Source organism: Equus caballus, chromosome 19, assembly GCF_041296265.1.
Source record: "Equus caballus isolate H_3958 breed thoroughbred chromosome 19, TB-T2T, whole genome shotgun sequence".
Taxonomy (NCBI): domain Eukaryota; kingdom Metazoa; phylum Chordata; class Mammalia; order Perissodactyla; family Equidae; genus Equus; species Equus caballus.
Window position 1 is genome coordinate 51,969,317 of NC_091702.1, and position 20,213 is coordinate 51,989,529.

The following is a 20,213-nucleotide window of genomic DNA, read 5'->3' on the forward strand; positions in this document are numbered from 1 at the left end:
TTTGGGTTCTGAGGCACTTTTGAATTCCAATCCATTTGAGAATTTTATTGTTATTTTGTAATGAAATATGTTGAGTTTTCATTATTTCTAGATCACTAATTTGTGTTAGAAATATCTAGAAAATGAATAGCCATTGTGAAATGAAGCCAGATTATTGGACATCACAGGCTTTGCATTAGATGAATAAGCTCTCTGAGGACAAATTCTGAATCAACTTTACATTCTTCCAGAGCTGGGCATTTTGTATGAAGAGATTTAATAAATATTTGCCGAATGAATGAATAAATGAATTATTTAGCCAATAAACGCAATAGAGAATACTGTCTGCCTTTAATAGCCCTTCTCCAAATTTGCAGAATTACAAGTATACAAAGTTCAGAATTACAAGTTTAGGATATGAGATTCATTTGTTACTTGAATTACCTGGTTCAGAGAAAAGTAGCTAATGATGTTGAGGAACACTTTGTCATAACTACAGAAAATAGCTGTTTCTGTTCCAGAGGCAATGCCTGAGAAGATCTCAGAAGTACCATTTCATTCATTCAAGCGTTGTTCTAGGTGCTGTGGATACAGTAGTAAACAAACAAATCCCTGCCTCGAAGAGTTTATGGAGTTTAAATAAAATATCATGTTGTAAAAAGTGTTATGAACAAAAATAAAGTGAACTAAGGGAGACAGTGAAGGGGCAGCATATCTAAAATAAGATACTTAGAGAAGGATTTTTTGATAAATTATGTGAATTGAGATCTGAAGAAAGTAAAGAAGCAAGCCATTCAAGATACCTGGGCAGAGCTTTCCAGGGAGAGAAAATAGTGGGTAAAATTGCCTTGAAGCAGAAGGCAAAGACTAGCAAAGAGGCCAGTGTGTCTGGAAGAGAGTAAGTGAAAGAAAATTAATAGGAGATAGCATCAGAGAGAGGTAGCAAGAGGTGGACAATGTGGGACTTCGTCTGAAATGGGAAACCAATGGGTACTTTTAAATAGAGGGACAAGACCTGACATACTTTTAAAGGATTACTCTGGTTGCTGAATGGAGAAGAGACTCTGGGCTAGGGAATCCGGTGTGGAAGGAGATGCCAGCTGGGATTATTGCAATAATCCAGACAAATAAGATAATGTCTGGGATCAGGTCTGTAGGTATGGTGGTTGTAAGAAGTAGTTGGTTTGGGGATGTATTTTGAGAGAAAAGACAACATGATCTTTGCATGGGTTGAATGCAGGTGTAAAAGAAAGGTACAACTCAAGAATCACTCCATGGTTTTTCACATGAGCTATTAGAATAATGGAAATATTATCTAGGGAGATGGAAAAAACTAGGGAAGGATCAGGTTGAGTGGTGGCAGGGGTCGAAATGAAGAGTTGTGTTTGGAGCATGTTACTTTTGAATTCCCTGTTAGACAACCATGTAGAGATGTCAGTTAGGCAGCTGTAAGATTCTGGATGAAGGAAGAAGTGTTGTGTGCACATATACATCTGGGATCCATTAGGTAGCATTTAAAGCCAAAAGACTGGATGAGATTACCTGCGGATTAAGAATAGAGAGAAGAAAGGAGTAGCGTAGCACCAGGTCCTAAGTCACGGGTAATTAGCACACTGAGAATGATGAAATTTAATTAACATGAAACAATTAGGACTACAGCAAAAGCAGGTAACACTAGAGAAACAAAATATAATTTTTGCTTTTTGAGAACCAAGACATGATCAAGCTAATGACATAATTTTTTTCCCAAAGGAAGGCATTGGGATCACCTTTCAAGGTCTGACCAAGCCAATTGGTCTATAACTCTATTTCCTTGGAAGTTCTACCTATACAGGGTCTTTCTTAACTTTTTCCCTGCATTTGAGTCCCAAGAATTTTCAAGAAGTAAAATATTAGCTTTTCTGGAGATATTGAAGCTATGGAAAACACTGGATCCAAAATCAGACGTGAGGTAGCCCTTAAGGCAGCCTATCAATCATGATTAAGTTTGAGGAACTTGGCCCCTGATTGTTCAGCTTCCTCTTGAGGAGGCAAGAGTCTTGGCTGCTGGTAGAGTGAAGAAACCCCAGGCTCCATCACATCTTCCTCATAAGGCACTGAATGCCTTCCTTTGTGTATTCGATAGGGCGAAACAAGTCTTCTCTGACTTCTCTCCTCTGCTCCTACAGGATAGGAGGCACTGTGAAAATCACATATAGCCCAAAGTATTAATTCTAACTATACCCTAGCTTTATTAAGAAAGAACATGAGAAAACAAGCTGTCAGAATCTAGTTGAACATAAGGAAGACTGTCTTGACAACAAGGGTTGTTACCATACTGAAATACATTATCATTTTCTAAAAATGTTAAACACTTGAAGAGGTTGTAGGGCTCTATTTTTTTTCTACGTGTCTTTCTAAATCACAAGTATTTCTAGTCTAGAAGTGTTTTAGGTCTAATTTGGTTTGAAGGGCAGTGGCCATTCTAAATTAATATCTTCCAAGGTCTCATCCAGTGCATGATTTTATTATTTTGTTTCCTTGGGTAGTTTAACCTCATTTACCTTTGATGTGGCGGAAGCTTTTCCCCCTTTCATCGTATTTTCCAGATGACTGTGCAACCATTAGAGAGATGCACGGTATAAAGAATAAGAATAAGGAGGGAAAAAAACACAGCAAAGAAAGTACACAAGAGAATAACCAAGTTTAAACAAATAGGTTTTGTTTCATGTTATGAAAATCAAACAGCTATCTCTTTATTACAGTAGGTGGGGAGGATAGAGGTCTCTGTGGAAAATTACCTGTCCTCTGATCTCTTAAATCCAGGCACAATTATCCAGAGTCACTTTTTTTCCTGGGGGGCAGGGAGTTTGTTACAGTATAAAGGAAAATAAAGTTACAATTGCTAAAGTACTTAGGGACCAAAATATGCAAATGTTACCATGAGCAGTTTGGAAGTATTCTCAGAATGTAGTAGGATATCTCACAGTGCATCATGGATGAGACAATGGTGCTGTTCTATCTGATTATGAACCACAGCTCGTCAAAGACAGATATATATTATGGAGAAAAGATTCCATTACTTGAGACAAATGGAAGTGGCTAAAAGGATTGCCTTCCAGGATTTCAGACACTTTAATCCACCTCAAATTTGTGAAATTTACTTGCAAAAGAAACATTCCTTAAGGCAGATTCCCATTGTTGCTTGCTCTCGTTATATATGGTTTTATTAGTTAAAAATAAGAGCTATTCTAACCCTGTGGTTTTCTCCTTCTCTTTTAAAGAAGATTGTTTTTGCCAGAGTCTCTAAGAAGGTTTTTTTCTGCCCCATTACTTACTGCATCTATGTTCCCCTAAAAACTTACAAAGAATTAATAACAAATATTTACTGTGTTTGCTGTACCTCAAATTTTAGTTTTCATTCTCTTTTCTGTGAGAGAGAGAGAGAGAGAGGGAGACTAGAATAAAGAGAGAGGTTACTTGAGCTTGTCTTCAATACTGTTACTTCATGTGCAGCTGCAGGATTCCAATATCAAAAGTATTTCACATAACTTTGAGGTGCAAGCCTCCCTAGAAGTCATCAAGGGGCTTCATTTTATAGATAAAGAATCCAGGGCCTGGACATTTTGGGTGACACTGCCCATTAACAGCAGAGCTCGCATCTTACACTCACCCTCCCCGACCTTCAATCAATCTCAGTCCTTCCCTCCACCCCAGCTCAAATCGAAAGGTTCTTCCTCTATTAAGGGAAACATAAATCAAATATAAATGACTATAAAGTGCAGAAATATTAAAAGGGAGGAAAAATGAAGGGCAAGTACAAGTACAATTTAAAAGTTATCAAGTTCTGCTTATTTTTTCCATATTTAATATTTTTAACTCTTTTTATGAAGAAAAACAAAATGAAAAAAGAAAGCCGAGTATAATTAATAGGTTGAACTTATTTATCAGTGGTTTTAGGATATATTGCTTACCACAGTAGAATATTTTGAAAACAAATGGAAAGTCCTTTGAAAAATAGTTGAGAAAGTCACTTGATAAGCTAAGATTAATGCAGGAATATCTATAATTTCATGACTACCATCCGTGTGTGAGGCCATAGAATAACCACAAGGGGACATGATGATTTTTGCTTTTTTCCTTACTATTGAGTAAATGGTGTTCACACTAGCTTGTACCAAACAGAAAATTTCTGATAAAGAAACAATTGTCACCACTTTTTCATCCACTTATGTTACTTTGTAGCTAAGGTTGAAATGCCTTCTGAAGTGCCCGGTGGCATACCTGACATTTAGCCCGTCTTAGGATCATGGACTGTAGAATGACTGCTTGTGTAAAATAATAAGAAGCTTCCTCCCTAGCTCCCAAACTGTGTTAGCTTGGCTATCTCCAGGGGGCCATGCCCAAGCTTGCCCATGCCTCCTATGGGCCAGTGCAGCAAGTTCTTTCCTATAGCATCAAGCAGGCATACTGCCTCAATGCCCTCAACTCATCAAGAGGTACTTCGGGCACAAGAGGGCTCATCCCCACTCTACATAAAAGAAACAAATTTTGATGAAGCTACTTGTAGAAAGAGACCTCTTGACAAGATGCCTTTTTTTTCTTTACTTCAACTCTGGAGTTCTATGAGTGTCCATTCTGTAAATCCACTGAAGATAAGAGCCTTTCCGGCCACTAATTTTGAAATTTTAAACTTAAAATTTTCCTGATTTATTTTTCACAAACTAGTTAAGAAAACAATCTGCCATTATTTGGAATCTGAGAATCTTTGGCCCTGTACCATAGTGGATGGATTGGAAAGCCAATTATGTCAGAAATGCATACATTTTAGTTTATAATTTTGTTGAATATTTAAATTAATTAATTTTATGGTAAATTAATTTTACCATTAATTCCTGAAGAGTTAAGAAACTCAGCAAAAAGTTCAAATATCTTTAGGAAATAGTGTTCATGACTGTTTTCCTTGCTAGGTTTTTTCAAAGTTAGCCAGCGATTTCATGACTCTGGGTCATTTAAAGTGCTTTCTTTCAGAAGAGTGTAAAACCAACTACTATATCACATTTCTTTATGTAAAATAAATGTGTCTGAACTAAATTAGTTATTTATTCATTGTGCTAAAAAGTAAGGGATTCATTTTCTTGGTTCCTTTTTTATGAAAAAAATTAATAATGTGTGATATTGTATTAAAATTTCATCCACTATTATTTGCTTTAGACAGAGAAAGGCAAGCTATAGCCCATGGACCAAATCTGACCCACTGCTTGTTTTGCTCATAAAGTATTATTGGCATACAGCTTTATTGATTCATTTATATATTATCCATGGCTAGTTCTGTGCTCCCACAGCAGAACTGAGTAGTTGGGACAGAGACCTTAGGGCCTGCAAAGTCAAAAATATTTACTTTCTGAACTTTTACCAAAAAAATTTCTCCATCACAGCCCTGAGCTGTGATTCAATGGGAAGACAGTTTCTAGAAACCCCCCCAGTATTTTCTGGTCAAAAATCCTGTTCAAAAAGTGTTATTCTTGGGGCTGGCCCCTTGGCCAAGTGGTTAAGTTCATGCCCTCTGCTTCAGCGGCCAGGAGTTTCGTGGGTCCAGATTCTGGGCATGGACATGGCACTGCTCATCAAGCCATGCTGAGGTGGTGTCCCACATAGCAAAACCAGAGGTACTCACAACTAGAATATACAACTATGTGCTGCGGGGGCTTTGGGGAGAAGAAGAAGAAAAAAAAGAAAATTGACAACAGATGTTAGCTCAGGTGCCAATCTTTAAAAAAAGAAGTTATTCTTGATATTTCATAAGCAGAGGAATCTTAAGACTTTCAAAGGCCCTCATATATGTAAAGAAGCATTTTCTCTTGAATCCAGCATTGTTATGCAGAGTCAGCTTGCACATCTTAAAAAAAAGAAGGATTTTATAATGTGACTTTTATCTTTATTTCCATGAGGGTATGTTATTTACCTGCAGCTGTTTTTTCCATCACCTTTTCTATTCCTGCCATAGCATTTGAACAAGTTATTTGTGGGGTGTGTGTGTGTGTGTGTGTGTGTGTGTGTGTGTGTGTGTGAAACTGCCCATAAAGTGAAAAACATGTTTTCTTAATTTTGAATGCATTGCTCTCTTCACTTTACCCTGAACACTATCCTTATTTTTAATCCTTGGCGGGACATTTTAATAAGACATCATTCAAGATTTCACTGTTATTACTATGTGCTATCATCTTCCATTTTACTCTTCTCTTCAATTCACAGCCACTTGCTTTTTCCAAGTCACACTTGGTCTTCCCCTTACAGTGATGTTTATCCTTTTCATACTTAATTCCACTTGAGTAGAAAAGAGAACACATAATAATCCAGGTCTGTGAGCAAACTGCACTGCAGTTTTCTTGGACTTCAGAAAAATTTTTCTCTTAATTTGTGTCTGGAGCATTGACTTTTATTAACCTATTGTAAACAAACTTTTTCTATTGGAAAGAAATCTAGAACTAAGTGCAATATTGGCCACTTCAATAATATTAATCATTGTTAATATCAAGCCAGTGTCACCTGGACCTGTCACAGGATAATCAGACACTAGTGATAAGCTAAGGAATGATGTAGGCAAACAGGAAACAATCATCTACATTAGAGAAGTTGTGCTGAATCTGACATATGGTAAATGAAGTGGCAAAATCTATAGCGGTAATCAGGGAAACACACTTACAAATGTCCCAAATAGAGGATTATTAGCTTCTTGAGGGCATGAAGCTAATATATCAATTCCTTCTGATTCTCTTAGTAGTGAACTAAGTTCCCTTAGTAAGAATGCAATAAATGCTGAGTTGACGGATGGAAATCTTGTAGGACCTTAAGGCTTTCTCAGTAGCTGAACAACAGAAATTAAAAGTTATTCAAGTCTTCGGTAAGTGTTGTTGGACACTCACTCATTCCCTTTCCCACCACTGTGATCACCTTGCCTGTTGAATTGTAAGTAAGGGAAAGTAAATGATCATTGATTTTTCTAATCTTTAACAATATAAACTTAGAGAAATTGAGCGATCTTAAATTCACCTTCTTATAAAAGTGCATAGCATTTTAGGTAAAATCAATTATGGAGCAAGAAAAATATAATGTAGAAGATGAGAATATGAAATATATTTGAAATCATAGTAAACATCTACTAAAGAGTAGAAAGTTCCATGTGGCCACCAGTCTAACATATTTCATTGCACTGGCACGTGAGTCATATAGTGTACATTTCATGGACATCCAAAGTTAGGCCACTAGAGCAACAGGAGAAACAGGTGGTGTGTTTGTACACAAGAGTTTCAGTCACCCCATGGAAACATTCATTTTACAGCATCTGCTCCCATAGTAGTTCTGACCCTTGCGATAGAGGAATGAACACATTTTCGTTTTCCAGAGTCTCCTACTCAATTTACTTCCAACTTTCAATTAAATTAGTAATAACTACCAGGTGCCAGACAGCATGCCTTAGGCACAACTGCAGATTACAAAGATCCATTCGTTCATTCAAGAAATATCTATTAAGTATCTCTCATATGTAATTTGCCAGGGTCAAATAAGAGAAATGAAAGTCCCTATTCTCAAGTAGCATGTTAACCAAGTTGAAGAACTAAAACAAATGCACCAAGAATTGTAGTACAAGACAACATGTGATAAACATTATTCAAATATCATAACTGATAAATGTCAAAAAACCTGAAAGAAAGAAATCACCTCTAGCAGTCCTGAAGGAGATGGCGCTTAAACTGTGTTTTAAAGAAAGTGTGCAAATTGAACAGATATAGATGTGGGGAATAGAAACTGGCATTCCAGGCAAAGGCGATGGCATCAGCAAGGACATGAACCTGAACGTGTGTTAATGGAACCAAGTTTATTCAGGAAAAGTGGCAAAGGTGAAAGTGTATTCATGAGTCAGTTTGCATGTTGGGAAACGGTACAGGTGAGGGAAGAAATAAAACTGAGGAAAATGTAAGGTAGGGCCAGATCAGGGAGCACTTTGAATGGCAGACTTAGGTGTTTGGTCTTCCAGAGGCAATGAAAGCCAATGGAAGATTTTTAAGCGAGAGATTTAATTTCATAAATTAATTTGGCAGCACTTTTTAGGAGAGTAAAGGGGAAAGAGATGCCATTCACAGGACTGGCTGGTATGTTAACAGACTGCTGAAATACAGAGCTAATAAGATGAGGCCAGCACAGTGGAGAGACTGTAAGAGAAGAGAAAGACACTTGAATAAAGAGTTAGTTCAAGTAAGTGACTCTAAGAATCCTCATTTAATCCATTTGCTATTCATTTAAATGTGCTGGCAAGTGTGAGGAGAGGTAGAGAACATGTGGCAAGAGAGTCCATGAGATAAGAAAGAATTTATCTGAGGATGGTAGGAAATTTTTTACTTGGTTAAAAAATGTTTTGCCAAAATGAAATATTCATTTTTCTAATTTTTAAAATGCTTTTTGATATAATGTTTGTTGAATTTAATATCACCATATATATGCATATTATATACATGTAATATATACACGCATATGTATATACACACACACATACACACATATAATTTTGGTCTCTAATGAATTTGCTTACTACCACATTTTTTTTTACTAAGTTAGTGTGTTAGCTTAGGTTGCTATAACAAAGTACTACAGACTGAGTAGCTTATAAACAACAGAAATTTATTTCTCACTGTTCCGGAGGCTGGAAGCCCTCGATCAGGGTGCCAGCATGGCTGGGTTCTGGTGAGAACCCTCTTCTGAGTTTGCCAACTTCTAGTATCCCAACATTGTGGAAAGAGGGTGAAAGAGCTTTCTGGGCCCCCTTTTACAAGGGCACTAATCCCATTCATGCGGGCGCCACCCTTACGATCTCATTAACTTCCAAAGGCCCCACTTCCCACAACATCACATTGGGGGTTAAGATTTTAGCACATGAACTTGGGAACAACATAAACATTTAGTCCATTTCAGTGTTGAGGAAAATAAAGTATTCATTTTCTGTAACCAACTGTGTTTAGTTAATATTTATTATCTATTGCACATTATGATGGTGGTGGTTTGACTATCAACCTAAATAAGTGATGATTGAAAGTGTATAGATCTGTGTTTGTCAAAGAAGTGTTAGATTTGATGAAGTACCTTCTGAATCAGCCTTGATAGTTTGCCATACATTAGTTCTAATAAAAACGGCACAGTTCAAGCTGAAGTTCCTCTACTAAACACCAACTTTACAGTCCCAATGAATCTCTCCTCCTTGGTACCTTATCCCTCTTTGCCTCATCTTCTTAAACACAATCAGTTCACTTACATTACATTTTTTTTTTTTTGAGGAAGATTAGCCCTGAACTAACATCTGCTGCCAAACCTCCCCTTTTTGCTGAGGAAGACTGGCCCTGAGCTAACATCCGTGCCCATCTTCCTCTACTTTATATGTGGGATGCCTGCCACAGCATGGCTTGCAAGCAGTGCCATGTCAGCACCCGGGATCCAAACCGGTGAACCCTGGGCCACCACAGCAGAACGTGCAAACTTAACCGCTGTGCCACCGGACTGGACCCTGAATCACATTTTAACACATAATGTAAAGAGAAAGTGTGACTCTATTGTGCCCAGGTTTTAATTGGAGAAAAATGAAGACTGCTTCATTGTCCTGGGGCCTTGCTCTCAGCAACATCTTCCTTCTGCCTTGGCACTCTCTATCCCATTAGCTATTCACCCCTCTTTTGGGTGACTTTTAGCTGTCTTCAGAAAGTTTTAGTAATGTGCAGACAGCTCTCTTCGTTGATTCTTCTGCCTGGATTAAAGGTCCCTTCCTTCCCACGGATACTACCATAGCTGACTGTCAGGGGCCCACTGATGCCCTTGCATATCCTAAACAGGGTGTGGAAAAATAGTTTTCCTAGCTTTTAACTAAAATATGATTAGGCTTTACTTGACTAGAAAGATAAATTTAAACAAAAACAAAATCAAAATATAAGGGCAATGAGTGGATTAAAAGAACAAAGTTTTCAAATCTGAATGATTAGCTAAAAATAGACTTAGCTTGGCTTGGCTTAGGAAGTTGTTGATTTCCCTCATCTCACATATAAGAGAATTTACTGTGGAGGAATACACAGTTGACTGAGACACTCAAACAGCTACCCAAGGTTCATTTGGTTTAACAACAAGGATTTTGGTCTTCAGGCTCTCTCGGAGCCTATAGTACATTTTTATCTATGGGCAGAGATTCCAGCATTATCTCTTTCGCTCCAGATTCGGCAGAAGTTCATGTTCTTTGCCTGGTCTTGACTTTATTGATCTTTACTTCCTTAACACCAAACTATCTGCTCTCCTATTTTTCTCTATACTTGGAAACCCTGACTCATTGCTCTTTTTCCCATTTGATTTATCTAACCTGATGGTGGCGCTGGTGGGACTCTACGGGGTAGCCATAACTAACCAACATGTGGCTCCTACCCTCAGAGTGCTTATAATCTAATGGAAGGAATCACTGCATATTTACAATTATTGGTTTATTATCTTTCTGATCATGCCATTTTAGTGTCTTCTCTGAATAGCCTCTATGTCCTTGTTCATTTGCAAAGAAACAATTGACATTCTTTGTCCAACTAATCATTAGGTCTTTCTTGGCTCAGGTTACCAGCTCTTAATACTTCTCCAGTTGTCTTTGCTGAATCTGCCCTTAGTTATCGCTAGTGGTGTGACTGTCCAGCATCCCATAACCATATATGTACAGTATCAAAATTATTTTACACTTAGACTCTGGGTCTCAGAGGAAATAAGGAGAATCAAAATTTTCCATGGAAAGAAGACAAAGGTCATAAAATGGAGAGTCATGGAATTACTGACCAAACTTTAATATGCCTATATATTAAAGTAAATATTAGGCACTTTTGCAGAGAGAGAGAAAAATGTCACAATATGAAATTGAACCAACAATAAAAAGGAAATGTTATTCCTACTAGTTTTTAAATATTGTTCCCTTTCTACCACAGTCAAAACCTTCACTTATTGCCTACTAAAGCAGCCTGAAAAATATGCTAAGTTTTATTTTTGATTTGTCATTTGTAACCCAGAGGTTGATAGTCCTTTGACCTATCCTTTTGAGGACTGCTTTTATTTTCTATTTTATTCTAAATATTGTATTTCCATTCCATACATATTCTGAGAGGCCATAAGGCACAGCACCTTTTATGCAAATCAAATAAAAATATACAGGGTGTTTGGTTTGTTTTTATTTTCAAAAGTTGACTCATGTGCTCCCTGCCGCAAATAGTCTGCATGTACAGATGCTTGAAAATGTAGTTCTTTGACCTCGGTGTCCTAGCTCCAGCGGGCATATGTTCCTTTGAAGGCAGGGCCACGTGTCTCTCTTTTCGTTTAACAATAAGTAACCACAAGGAGGCGTTCTTTCACGACACAGTATTGCTCCTACATTTTGGCACCTGCATTTTGAAGACTTGGTTTGCCTAGTTACATTAAAGAATCAACACAAGCGTTTTTTATTGTAGTTCCTTTGGACACTTACTGAATTTCATGGACGTTATTAGTACGCAGATACTTTAACACCCACATTTATTACTATTTATGGTTCATTCATTGATTTAAGATTCTGTAGCCAACTCTCCCACCCTCTTTGCTACACATAGCTAATGTTTCTCTGTGCTCAAAGTATTGGAAATTCCTGTTTTTAATCCCTACTCTAGAAGAGAACTCTCAGATAGTTAACTCACAGGATAAAGTATGGTGGTAAGAGCACGGTTTGGGGAGTAAAACAGGTGGAGCTGGAAACTCACTGTGACCTTGGGAAAGCTATTCAACCTCTCCAGTTCCTTCCTCAATAGCACCACCTCACACATTTATTATTTATGTTAAATGAGATAATGCTTTCAAAACACTCAGTACAGGGCCTGGTACATGTTAGATGTTTAATACAGAATAACTATACTTATTATTAGCTGTCCTGGTGGTCAAGAGGTTAAGATTAGGTGCTGTTACCACCATGACCCTAGTTCATTTCCTGGTCAGGGAACCACACCACCCAACCATTGGTTGTTATACTGTGGTGCTATGTGTTGTGTTGCTATGATGTTGAAAGCTATGCCACTAGTATTTCAAATGCCAGCGAGGTCACCCATGGTGGACAGGTTTCAGCAGAGCTTCCAGACTAAGAGAGACTAGGAATAAGGACCTGGCAACCCACTTTCGAAGAAGCTGGTCATGAAAACCCCATGTACAGCTGTGGAGCATTGTCTTATATATATATATATATATATATATATATATACCGGGAGGTGAGAGGCTGGCACAAAGAGACCAGGCAGGGCTCCTCTCTGCTGTACACAGGATCGCTAGGAATCTGAATCAACTCAACAGCACTAACGGAAATACTTATTATTAATCACAGCCAGCATCATAGTGCAAAAACACGCTCCCCATGGCCCTCCTTACTATCTGAAATATCTCCTTTATAATAACTCTTAGGCTTAAGACACTGCCTCTAGAAAGGCATTGAATAGTAATACAACATCACCCAACAATGTGGTGTAATTTGTTAGACTAGCTGATTTTACCTCACTTTTGAACATGGCCACAAAAAGCAGAGAACCATTTTGATAAAGAGATGATGTTGAAGGATATAGAGAGTCTAGAACACAGAGTTCTCTCTATAAGAGAAGAGGATTTGGAGGAAGTATAGCAACTGAGTCCTGGACACTCAGCAAGGCCAGGGTGCCTGGAGTACAGACTTACTTTCCTTCCTGTTTTCTACTCCCCCTATTTCTCTGGAAATCCATATATGCACAGTCATGCTTTCCATAACAACAGGGATATATTCTGAGAAATGTGTCACTAGGTGATTTTTGTCATTCTATGAACATCATAGAGTTTACTGAAGGGGAAGAAAATTTGTCACCCTAAAATCTGTGTCTTTAACATAAAGATTATTTTAGATTGATTATTTTTAAGAAACAAAAGACTCAAAGTTTTCCTTGTTACCTCCCCCTTAACTGCTTGAAAGAATTCAGATTAGAAATTTGTCTCAGGAAGCAAGCTATCACATGAACTAGGTGGTAGACAGGGAGGAACCTAGAAAAGCCTGTTTGTTGAGCTCCCCTCTGTGTTCTTCTGTTTCTGTATGCCCAAACACTTGTTTTCCAAACGTTTGCTCCTTTTCACCTACCTGTGAATTGCCTTCCTTCCCTTTGAAGTCCCTGACTCTCCCTACCCCCAACATCTTCTTTGGTCTTTAGCTGAGAATGGTATTTAAGGCAAGGACTTTGGCCATTTTGCTGAGTTTTTTGGTTTTCCTAGATTTCTGTCATGTATACATATTAAACTTTTGTTTGGTTTTCTCCTGTTAATCTATCTCAGCTAGGAGAACCTAGGAGGGTAGAGGAAAATTTCTTCCTCCCCTACAGTACTTACATAAATCTAGATGGTACAGCCTACTACACACGTAGGCTGTATGATACTAATCTTATGAGATCACCATTATATACGTGGTCTGTTGTTAACCGAAACACCATTATGTGGCACAGGTCTGTAGTTCTGCCTAATCCAAAATACTCTCATTTGAAAAGAGGAGACCTGATATTTCTAAATTACAGTAAAGTTTACTCAATGTGTTGACAACAATAATCACTTTGAATTTTAACAATACCTGTAAATATGTATACAGTACATTAACATTAATAGATATTATTTTCATTTTATAGATAAATAAAGGTCAGAGAATTACCTGCCAAGTTCCCATAAGTAGTAAACTTTGGACAACAAAGGCCCTAAAATTAGAAATACTTGACTCTAATTCTGGCTCAGTCACACACCTGCAATATAATCCAGGGACGGTGAAACTGGGCCTCAGTAGTCTCTCACTGTAAAAAATTGATAGCATAGCTTTTCCCTTGCAGGGTTTTTATGAAATCATACATATGGAAGTACAAGATTGTGCATGGAAATATGTAGCACAGTGCATGACATATTGTGCTTGTTCAACAAATGCCACTTTCCATCTGTCTGATGCTAAATTCCATACTTTTCTTGCTGTCCCAAAGGAAGATGCACCACCATTATTGCATCATTTATACTCTAAGTTGAGAAAAGAGCTGGGCCTCTTACATCCCTCACCTAGATCCTGGATTCCCTCTCTCCTTTCCTCTGTCCATCCATCTATCCATCCTACTTACATCTTCATTTATTCATTCATTCATTGATTAATTTGCTATTTACCAAACTACATTACATTCTTCTTTCTTTAACTTATTTTTTCAGTCAAATCACTTAACGTTTTTAAAAAGTGGTTATGAGCATGAAAAGATTCATATTTTCAAAGTCTTGGGCTTCCAATCATTACCAGAATGTTTGGCTGCTACTATGCACTCCCTGTACAAAGCTGTTCCTTCTTGAAAATGTCAGAAGAAACAGACAACATACCAATGGATATTTCTGTTTTCTACACTTATTAAGAAATGTAACCCATCTAAACGGGGATGTGTAATAGGCAGGGCATGTTTGACTGAAGAATACACCTAAATTTCAATAGTTTAACACAATACACATGCCTGGATAGGAATTCAGGTGAGCAGAAAAATTCTACTCCAAGTGGTCATTAAGGAATCAGGTTCCTTCCATCTTGTTATTCCACCATCCCATAGAGCCATGCAATCATAAAGATCCAGTCAGAGAGTAGCAAAAAGCAATCATGGAGGAGACACCCCACATTTTATAATAGGCTTCGACTGAGAGTGATCCATATTACACTTGCTCATATCTATTAGCAAGGTCTAGTCATATAGATACATGTATTTCTGAAGGGAGGTGCCTAGCCACAATGCTATTACTGGAGGAGAAAACATCATAGAATTCAATGGACACTGAGAGATCACTGCCACAGTGTATGAAGGAGAAGCTATATTTCAATTGTATTTTTGTTTACTCTAACACAACAACTTACTAGTCTACTGATACTTATCCCCTTTTGCTGAAGAATCCCTCAGGAATAGTAATTAAAATTCTGCCTGTTCCCAAATGAATAACGTGTTATTTGGGAATGTGGGTGGCATCAGTTGTAGAAGGGGGGGTGTGATCTTTCTTATTGTAATTTTAAATAACAGACCCAATTTAGTGCAGTGCTGGCAAAGTATTCAATTAAAATCATATTATTAAAATAAAAATTAATGTTCTGTTGCTGAACTGCTTGGTTGAGTGCACCAATTAAAAGTTTTCTTATCTTCCCAACTCCCTCTCCAATCTCCTTGGGCAAGAGAAGAGACATACACACAAACACACACACACAACTTTCTGACTAAATAAATTGTAGCTAAAGATAAACTTTGTCCCTGAACTACTGTAATCTTACAATTACCTATGACATTTGAGACATGTATAATACGGCAAATAAAATTTTAAAATGCAAATATTGTATTAAAACAAACACAGCTTCTACCTTCTCCAACTTCAAACTTCTTTAAAAGTTAGATTTAATCTTAACTTCCTTCTCTTCCTCTCCTTATCTTCTTAAAATGATTTGAGAAGTCACCAGGAATAGATGAAAAAATGCGGAAAAAGTCAGGATGACGATTTTTATCCTGAATTGAGAAAATCTTAGATTTAACAAGATGTGGCCTCTGATTTTAAATTCAGCTTTTGTTCTCCTTCAAGTAGCCCATAGACCACCAAAGGCATCATCCTGGGACCCAGTGACTTAAGAAAGACCCTAGATGCGCTAGGTAAATCTTCCATACTTAGTTTTACCACTATGAAACAGTATTTTTCTCCATTAACCCTTTATTACAAGTCACGTTCTTATGGAAGCGTGTGTAGACTTACCTGAAACAAAGTCACATGTATCCAAGAAGAAAAATATCCCAGGTTTCGTGCAGCCTCAGAAGCCCGCCGCTTAGTCAGCCATTTTAGGAAGATATGGATAAGTACCCACCCTGGCAAGTCTGTCTGGATGGAGAGGTGCGGAGTTTCCAGGGGGCTGAAGGCAGGGGCAACCTCCCCCTGCCACACCCTGGAGAAGGAGCCAACGTGCTGGCTCCCAGGGTACCGGACAGTGGCTGAGCGGCCGCCCTGGAGGGCCTCCTCTTCTGACTGGGGGTTATCAAGGGGTAGCACCTCCATAGATGTGCTAAAGAGCGTAGTGTCTGGGTGCTCAGTGTTCCTGCTGCGGAAGAAAAACCGCTCGAGACACAGCTCCTGGAAGAAGCGGAAGCCCATGAGGTCCCCAGCAGGGTGCGTGAAGGCCCAGAAGGAATCCTCACGCAGGTAGGCCTTCTCCAGGGCCAAGTGCTCATGCTCACCTTGCAGGCGGGTTTACGTGCTCCTTCTGCAGCAGCTGCTTCTCAGAGTCCCTGTTCTTCAGTTTCTGGATCTTGCCCACCAGCGAGCGAGGAGCACCCACGTGCTGGAAGAGGGTCAGCATGAAGCAGCTGGGCAGGTTGGCCATCTGCCGGTCCCAGTTCTTCACATCCTTCTTGGGATTGCACACCTTCACCTACAGAATATGGTCCAGGAGCTAGTCGAGGGACTTGTCACGGTAGAACAGGAGGAGGGACTCCACAATCAGGCTCAGGTCCAGCGACTTGAGCATCTTCCCAATGAAGCCCAGCTGAGAGAACTCCAGGCTCACTGTCCTCTGAGGGCTGTTGGAGAGGAAAGTTCTTCACGGTGCTTGGGTAGTTGGCCAAGGCTACAGGGTCGTCCTCCAGCCACAGGAGTAGATGCCTTCGGACTGCACATACATCCTGAGGAAGCAGGAATTAAGGTTCTCTTGCTATTTTCTCCTTTAAAATTTTCTTCTCCACTCTTTTCTGCAGGATATTTCATATTTAAGGCCCCTTGATATCACTTATATATAAATGTGCTCTACTCGTCGCCTTTCACCTCTTGACAACCCTACCGCAGGGGGTGTGCTCCAGCGTTCATCCACCTGAGGCAGTTTCTTTCAGATCTCTTTGTAGATATAAGAAACATAGGATCTTGTGAAGCAACAAGTTTTCCAGTTTGATCTAGCTGCCATTTCCCATCTTCCCTGAACCATTTGATCTTTTAGGAAGTTAGCCTTTCTATTCTGATGGAAAATTCTGCCAAGCTTATCAGTAAAGCTTTGTGTTCAGGCGAACAGCCATGGGACCCGGATTATTTGGGCAATGCTCTGTACAGCAGTGGGGATACTGGGATGATCACAGCATCCTGTCGAGTTGGAGACCAGCTTTCACATTTGTGTGCGTTTGCATGTGGGATTGATACAGGTTTTGTGAACTGTGCTGAAATCAAGTCTCCTTCCTTTTAGAAGAACTCTGGTCCTTTAAAATGGCCAGAATGGTAACAGTTTGAAGTGTTTTTAAAGTGCGGTAAGTGGAGTCATAACTAATATCAGTTTCTAAATTAATCTCATTTGACATGCCTCTGTGATGGGGTAACAGAGGGTGAGGGTAGTTATTAAAATCTTTTTAAATGGCAGATGCAGGCAGCTATCAGGAATGGTCTCTTGTCACATCACAGTTTAGAAAAAAGCAGTACCATCATAAGAAATTCTGTGTGGAAAGAACCAATGATACTATTCATAAACACAGGTGCAACACACACATACACACCATTTATACAAACCCAACACATACACACCTGGATACAAAGACACCTGCGGGCAAAGCTACACCAAACGCCCATATACTCCAATTAGAAAGAAACTGGAAAAGAAAACTAAGCAGAGGCCGGGGACTCTCTGGGTAGTCTTGAAGCCATATTTTGAAGCTGCTTCATTCTTCCACACTTTTAAAATTGCGCACACATCTCCTGAATCATGGTTTTCATTGAAGCAACCACCTGGAGAACATAGACCCTCATTCTAGAAAACTCATACATTTGCTGCAAAAGTGTGGCAAGATTGAGAGCCATAAAGACTTGCTTGGGATTATGACTTGAAATGCCCGCAAGACAAATGAATTTAGGGAAGAAGTTTCTTGTCTCTGGAAACCGTTCCTATGGTTGATCACTGGTCTCACATCAAGACACATTCTCTGTCATCTCTGCAGAAGGAACGTGCATCTGATCCTAATGAGTCTCAGTTTGTATTTTCCTGGATCTGTTTCCTGATACACTTACTAAGAAGAGGTTCTCTGACACTTGAAGGCAGTTCGTGATGAAGTCCCAATCCAGTTATTTCAAGGAGGAACAGTCTTTGTAACAGGAAGCTGCCAGGCCACCAGGGGCCAAGAATGCTTCCTGGTCAGTCTCCCTGTCACCACAGGACACCTCTCAGTTCCTAAACAAACTTACCCATCCCTAACGACTGTCATCAACAACATTCTGTTTCTCTATTTGGCCATTTGTGAACAGTTGTTTTTAAACGATTCCTTTCTCAGGAGGTGGCTCAATTATTTAACTCAAAATTAATCAAATTACCTTAAATTAATGTACTTACTCTTTCACTTGATGAAATTTAAAAAGAAAAACTCCATATGAGGCTTTACTTTTAAGTGTGGTTTCTATTAGACTGTGGATAAATAATAATTGTTTTTAAAAAAAAAAAAGCTGTGTGAACAGATTGCTCACCCAGTGGGAATGAGCTCCAAATATCAGGGAGAGGGGTGACCTAGAATCTTGAAAAGCTGAACCATTCCCAGGAGGAGGCAGCCTCTCAGGTATTTTTCTTCTAGATTTTGCATAGCTTCTCATCCCTAAGAAGTGCAGTGCCGAAATAGGTCAGCGTATGAAGATATATTAAAGAGGCGTTATCTGCCCTCTGAATCATGCCATTCAGTCCTTTATGTTCCCTAGAAATTGAGGAAAAGCAGGACCTCATTAGAGCAAATCAGGTCCAAATTTATAAGCATGTTTTGACTCTCTTGTGATGGATTCAGCCTGGAGCTCAGATTTAGGTTGAGAGGATGACAGAGGTTGGGGCTGGAGAATGGCAAAGGGAAGTCAGCAAGCACCTCTCTTCTGTGTCATTTATAATTCACCCAGGCCTCGGATGCCTGTTTCTTCCTTGTACATAATAAGTGGGTAAGTGTTGCCTGGGATAAAATCAAGGCTGAGTTAATGATACTGCTTTCAAGGAGCTGACAGTCAGGAAGGGACATGGAGAAATGTTAATGTCCACATTTAATTTGAAGGAATACATGAGTTATGTGATGTGCACATCTGACTCAGCTTCTGACATTCATCCGAGGGCTTACTATATCAGGCACGGTGAATGGATTATCTCATTTAAGTCCTACAAAAATCTAATGAGATGATTATATGCTTGGTTCCATTCTGCAGATGAGGAAGCTGGAGTTAAGTAATGAGCTCAAGGTTGCACAGCTGCATCTAATCTCTTCGGTCTTTTCTGTGTTTTGCACACATTTGCCAGAGACATCTTCTTAAATACTTAAGTTTTTAGATACTTAACACTTAAATACTTTGATCAGTACTTGCCTCCTTACTGACTTTTCCTGGTGGTCCCCACCACCTGCATGATAAATCTCAGTGATGGGTTCAAGACCCTGGAGTTGGCGCCCTGCTTTGCTGCCACATTGGCCTCTGTTTTCTCACAGGAACCAGCTGCTTTTGTTTTCTTCTCTTGCTAATTCTCCACGTAACTTAAACTTCCCAGTGCTGGAGACTTTCCTACTACCTTGTGAACACCTTGATTTCTGGGTCAGTTGGATCTAGTCTTCCCTTCTGCCACAGGGAAGAAGGGTCAGTCAGCATGTCTGGGTCTCTGCCATGGCACCGGCTCTTTGGCTTTGATTCTGGGCTGCCCTTCTCCTCTGACACCTGTACTGCACCAGTTGTGTACAAGCCATCTTCCTGAGTTGGCTGCCTGTGTTAGTTTGCTAAGGCTGCTATAACAAAGTACCACAAACCGAGTGGCTTAAACAACGCAAATATATTGTCTTACAGTTTAGGAGAGTCTGAGATCAAGGTGTCAGCAGAGTAGGTTCCTTTTAAGGGCTGTGAGGCAGAATCTGTTCCATACCTCTCCCCTATCTTCTGGTGGTTCGCTGGAAATCTTTGGCATTCCTTGCCTTGTAGAAGCATCACTCTGATCTCTGCCTTCATCTTCACATGGCGTTCTCCCTGTGTGCCTGTCTGTTCTAAATTCCCCGTTTTTATAAGGACACCTGTCATTGGATTAGGGCCCCACCCTAATGAATATATCTTAACTAATTACATCTAGAATGGCTCTATTCATAAATAAGGTCACGTCTGAGGTCCTAGGGGTTAGGACTTCAACATAGGAATTTTGTGGGACATATTTCCAT

The 20,213-nt window shown here is 39.2% G+C and overlaps 1 pseudogene; it reads right to left on the reverse strand.

Moving 5' to 3' along the window:
• Positions 1 to 1,950: 1,950 nt before the first annotated feature.
• LOC138918944 (alpha-1,3-mannosyl-glycoprotein 4-beta-N-acetylglucosaminyltransferase B pseudogene) lies at positions 1,951 to 16,705 on the reverse strand (annotated as a pseudogene).
• Positions 16,706 to 20,213: the final 3,508 nt, after the last annotated feature.